We start from the raw sequence: 6,091 nt of genomic DNA on the forward strand, positions 1-6,091 counted from the left end.
ACCATCTCAGAATTTAGTGGCTTTTAACCATTAAACCAACAATTGCTTTTCATGAGTCTATGCACATGGTTTAGCTGAGCTCACTTATGTGACTATATTCAGCTGAGAGCTTGGCTGGGACTGGAATGTCCCAGATGACCTTTATCCTCCACAGTCTTTCTCCTCATGTCCTCTCATCATTCAGGAGTATGATTTGAGTTTCTTTACAGCAAGGCAACTGGCTTCCAAGAGAACAAAAACAAAAGCTGCCAGGCTAGGGCCTCATACGTGTTCCACTTTAGCTACAATCACTTGGTCAAGACAAACTGCAAGGTCAGCCAGACTCAAGGGGAAGGAAAACAGACTCCATGCATTTGTAGATACAGGTAGGAGAGGAAATGACAGCAACAATATTTGCAGGCAAACTTCCATATAATCTGTTCTCTTAGCTTGATCAGGGCCTGAGACTCTGGCTTTGTGAATCCTGAATCCAGCTCCACTACAAATCTCAGTAAGTCAGCACTTTTCTCATTCTAGGAAGGGCTCTATGCTTATGACCAACCTGGGGCAGTGTGCCCTGAAGCCCTTTGCCCCAGGGTCACTGAACTTCTACTGTGGTAATCCCCTGGTAAATGTTTCAGTTGGCCCCATTATCTACATTTGCAGCCTCAGAACTAGTTGGAAATCCTGGGCACTTTGAGAGCTACAGAGCTAAAGGAAGAGCTAAAAGAAGCTTGGGAATCCTAACTTAGCTCCCTCCGATGAGCTGGGCTGTGCCACCATTTTTGCTCTGCTGAACTTCTTGGCTACAGTGGAGCGTCTTGCATGGCGGTCTCCCCCTGGAGCTGGACTTAGAGATACAGCTTGCCTGCTGATGAGTTAGGCAAGTAAAGCATTCCTGATCTGAAGGGAGGTGTACAAACTCTCTCTGCTTTTGGATTTCTCCTCAAATCTGTTTCATTGCTTCTTTCTCTTGGATTTGTCCCCAGAAGGTCAAATCAGAGCATGCATGGCTAACTGCTTGATTCTTCTGATCTCCAGAACCAAATGACTTTCCTCCTTTCTCTTTTGGGTAGTGGCTTTTATCACTTTGTAACTCCCTTACAAAGGTAGCATTTGTCTGGTCCAATCTTTTGTTCTTTTAATTTAAAAAAATATATATTTTATTATTGGAGAGGGTATGTGCTATGACGAGTGCTGTGAAATGTGTAAAGCTGGCGATTCACAGACCTGTACCCCTGGGGATAAAAATACATTATATGTTTATTTAAAAAAATTAATTAATTTTTAAAAATATTTAATTAATTTATTTATTTGATGAGAAGGAAGGAAGAGAGAGAGAAAGCAAGAGTTGAGGGAGGGGTGGGGGGAGAGGGAGAAACAGACTTCCCACTGAGCAGGGAGCCTGACACAGGGCTTGATCCCAGGACCCCAAGATTTTGACCCACGCTGAAGGCAGATGCTTAACCAATTGAGCCACCCAGGCACCACTTATCTGGTCCACACCTTAAGCTGCTGGGGATGATAATGGGCAAAGAGGGAGATTACACATAAAATGGATGACTATTTCCCAAAACTCCCATCCACATTAAGAAATTAATCTCTAATTAGGATAATTAAAGCATCACTCATTCAGGCTGATAGACTGGAAGCTCTGCCCTGGAGTCTGCCTGTACTGTCACTGCCACAGCCATTTCTCTTTGGAAGGTGACTGTTGCCTGTTAAGAGCTCCCAGGAAGCCAGGGCATAGGGGAAGGTGTAGAGAACCTCTTCATGCTCCACCATTGTGTTCTTTCCACCACCAAACACATACATGCCTATATACATATTCTGAGAGTCTCTATCACTTGGGCTTTCCAGAGACAAGTCACCCATCCTGCTCACTCCTTAGGGCTTCTCTCTCCTTCAAGCAGCAGGAGCCCCAGCTACTGCTGATGCTGCCCAATAAACTGACATCAAACGTAAGTTGCCAGGAACTGGAAGTGAAGGTACAATTTATCTGCGACACAGGCAGCATGTTTCCCAAGGACTCTATCTGTTCTGCCTTTGTTCGGATAGTTAGAAAATGCATGACTTTAGACTTGGTAGTGTATAGCTGGGAAATTCAACTATGGTTATACCCATTGCCTCATGTATATGTGTTAATTGTATTTCTTATGAAAATCCTGCCTCATGTTGTCAGTAGACAAAATTGTCTGCTAATGTGGAATATCATTCCACAGCATTTTCAACATTCTAGAGGGCTCTAAACTTCTGACATTAAATGTTAAAGAAAAAGAAGAATATGACAACTCCGTATTGCTTAGCTGTGGAAAAGACGTTGATGCTATAATGTTCCTAGAATGTGTACACCAAAGCTATCCAGCCCTGCTTCCAAATTAGGTGGTTTTGGTTTAAAAGACTCAGGAACTATTCCTGTGACTCTTCAGTTCTCCTGGGATCTGGAGACATGTTGGGGATGTGTGGATTTTCAATGCACACAATCCTTCATAGCCACATGGGTGAGAGGACCAGAAGCTAATAATAATTGGATCCAGGCTGAACACAAGATGGAAACCTAGGAGGTGAGAGTCAGAAATTGATAAGAGGGTCCGGAGAATTCTGTCCCCAGCAGAGACCTGCTCTGAATTATACTTTGCTAAGAAGAGGCAACATGGTGTTTGGCAAACACCATGGGTCAGGAATCAGAACACCTGGTTTCCAAACCCTACTGGGTCAGGAATCAGAACACCTGGTTTCCAAACCCTAGTTCTGCCACTGACTACTCATGTGTACGTGGGTGACTCAATGTCTCTGAGTCTCCTTTTCCTTGTCTGTGAAATGAAGGAGGTCGAGCTGCACCTAGGTCTTTATGGTCTACAGTTCTCTGACAGTGTGCTCACAATAATTAGGCACTAGTGAGAAGAAATAGAAGACATAAGGTTATACTAAATCTTGTTCACACTATTGGTTGCTGTTGAGATCTCTGACATGCCAAATGAGAAATAATCGTAAGAGTCCATTAAGATCCAAATATCCTTTCTTTTTGGGAGAAAAAAAAAAAAAGCTAAATCAGAGAACAGAACTGTGTCTGAAATCAGGCCTTTTACTCTTTTACCTCAAGTCTATAGCTGCTGGCCCTTGGAAGGAGCAGAGCACATACCTAGGCAGCTGAAGGGACGGTAAGTGGTCTGCTTCTCACTCTGTGGTCCCCCAGACCACGTGGGATATCATGTGGAAACTGGAGGAGAGGGGCAGTTCGTCTTGTAGGCAGACAGCCCTAAAGAGAAAGCCCAGAGGAGCTAAGTAAGCTAAGCTAGATCAGTACTTTCCTATTATCACTAATCAGATTAGTATCTTCACATTCTTTAGGGGAAAGATAAGGGAGGGAATTATAAGAACAGGAGTAACATTTATAATTCATTCTACAGGAGAAAAATTCCCATTTTGGCACCAAAGTTTTTGAATGTTAGAACTAAAAATAGTGATTTTTCCTGCAAGAGCCCCCACCATTCTTTAATATGGAGGTGTTTAGAGGGGAAGAAGACATGACAAGTGGCAAGCATGATATATAGAAAGGAAGTTTGGGAGACATGATCTCAAATACCAGGTCATTCATAATGAAAGAGCAGCTTATAGCTTTTGCCAACCCCACCCTCTTTACATTGTTCTGTACTTGGTGAGAAGCTGAAAGTTCATAAAAATGACTGGAGAATTTTGTCATTCACGGACTTAGTTAAAAGTATACAAAATCCAAAGGACAATGGCCTGAAAGAGACATAGATTAATTATGAAAGAAAGAGAAAATGAAAAGCCTCGATGTTTATTGAGTATTTCCTATGTGTCAGGAACTGTACTGGGCGCTTTACATACATGAATTATCTACTATCATTGCAATGACTTCCTTATGAAGATAAATATATTGAGGCTTAGAGAAGTAAAACAATTTTTTTAAAGACTTTATTTATTTATTTTATAGATTTCATTTATTTATTTGACAAAGAGAGAGGGAACACAAGTAGGGGGAGAGGGAGAAGCAGACTATCTGCAGAGGAGAGAAGCCAATGCAGGGCTTGATTCCAGGACTCTGGGATCATGACCTGAGCCAAGACAGACATTTAATAACTGACTGTGCCACCCAGCCACTCCAGTAAAATGGTTTTCAAAGGTCATGTAACTAACATGGGACAGAATCGGGACTAGAACTCAAGTCTTGATACTCCAAACTCAGTTTAGAAACACTTATATCCAAGGCAAAATCCCAAATAGCAGAGCTGGTATTTGGAGAATATTAGAACACATAGGAAAATTGAGAAGTTTGGCAACATAAAGCACCAAGAGAATATTATATTCCATAAGCCTAAAGCTCAGTTCAGTGACCCCTGGATCAGAGTACAAGGTGATGGTCGACTTAGCCTAGGTATCGGAATTCGGCTCCAAAATTAGATCTGATAGATGATATAATAGGCAAGGTGGGACAAAGGACTAAGGAAGCGCTAATTGTGTCCTACACAGAAAGTGGTAGGCCCACAATGAATGTTTTCAGTGATAAGAACTAGGATGAGAATAATTATTCCATATCCAGGAAATAACAGTAAAGATGGATGAGGATTAGGAGTTCAAGATGTAGGCTTGCTAAAGAGGGACTCTGTGGAGGTTGAGCCAAAGCCTGAATTGCTGACCAAGGACCACTCTAGTACTTGCTAGGTAAAATCACAAAGTGGTTAATGGTAGTATCTGGCACCAGGGAAGCATGAACTAAAAACAGAGGAGGCCACAAAGGGCTGATAGTTGTTTAAAAACAAAAAACAAAACAAAAACCAAAAAACAAGAAGAAGAAGAAGAAGAAGAAGTCACATCAATGTCAGCTTCCTAATTTGAACAAAGTACTGTTCTACTTAACATTTGCTAGACAATGCTTCCTTACTGTCTCTGGAAGTAACTGTTACAGTCTCAGGTTCCATTATAATGCCAAATGAACACATCTAAATTAATACCTTGCCAATCTATATCATCAGAAAATGAAGTGTCACAAAGAAGTGAGTTTTCCAGTGAATTGAAGCTTCCACCCTTTAAGGACCAAGCTTTTTAAAAATTGAGCTATTTTATGGAAATTGAAATAAAATGGATTCCATTCTTGGCCTCATTAAACAGAATATATTGAACATAATTTAATATGTTCTTAATGGTTCTGAGTTCTTGCAGTGAACATCAACTATACTACTGGGCAGTGATACAAGATATCCTCAGGGGGTTGTGAAGTACAACAGTGTCTTACTGCAGTCATTCCTGAACCCAGAGGTGCTGTCTATAACCACCATGGTGGCTTCTGCTCTTACACCCGTGTCCCACATATGTCCTAGTTTCTAGTCTTTCTGCTGTAAGTGGTAATGTTCCTAATATATCATTTTTAACCTTTGTGTGAACTTAAAGTTGTTGTGGAAATCAGTTCACTAATTTTTATAAAACTGCCACCATATTTATATAGAATTCCCTATCAGCAGGCTATCATATAAAGGCTCAGAGATAACCTGTGCTTCTGATGTAAATAAACTACACAGACTTTATGGGAGAGAATTTCCTTGATGTTTGAATATCATTTATAATGGTGCTTACCTAAATTCAGGACTGTATTCTGAATTCAGGACTGGATGCTTATGACTTCTGGTGTCTGGTCACCAGACTTCAACATTATTGAAGTTTGCAAGTTTTGTTGTTCTTTGTTTTCAAAGAAGACACACTCTAAGCGTCTCATATTATTCACAATTAAGTTAGTCCAGAGAATAAGTGCAAAAGGATGAAATCCCATTGTATTAGGTAGTCTTTGCTGTGTAACAAACCATCCCAAAATATAGTTGCTTACATAAACATTTCTTGTCTCTTGCTATTTTGTGGTTCACTAGACAAGTTTCCTAGTCTGGGCAGGTTCTACGGGGGCTGGATTCACATGTTTGGGGCTCAACTGGAACAGATGGGGCCTCTCTCCATGTCATCTCATCCTCCAGCAAAAAAGCCCAGGTTAGTTAACATGATAGAAAAGAGCAAGTGAACCTGTTATACAAGCACTTTTTAAGCCTTTATTTGTATCATGTTTGCTCATGTACCAGAGGCCCAATCAAGTCACATGGCCAAG

The sequence above is a fragment of the Mustela erminea genome, chromosome 2 (assembly GCF_009829155.1).
Source record: "Mustela erminea isolate mMusErm1 chromosome 2, mMusErm1.Pri, whole genome shotgun sequence".
Classification (NCBI taxonomy): Eukaryota; Metazoa; Chordata; class Mammalia; order Carnivora; family Mustelidae; genus Mustela; species Mustela erminea.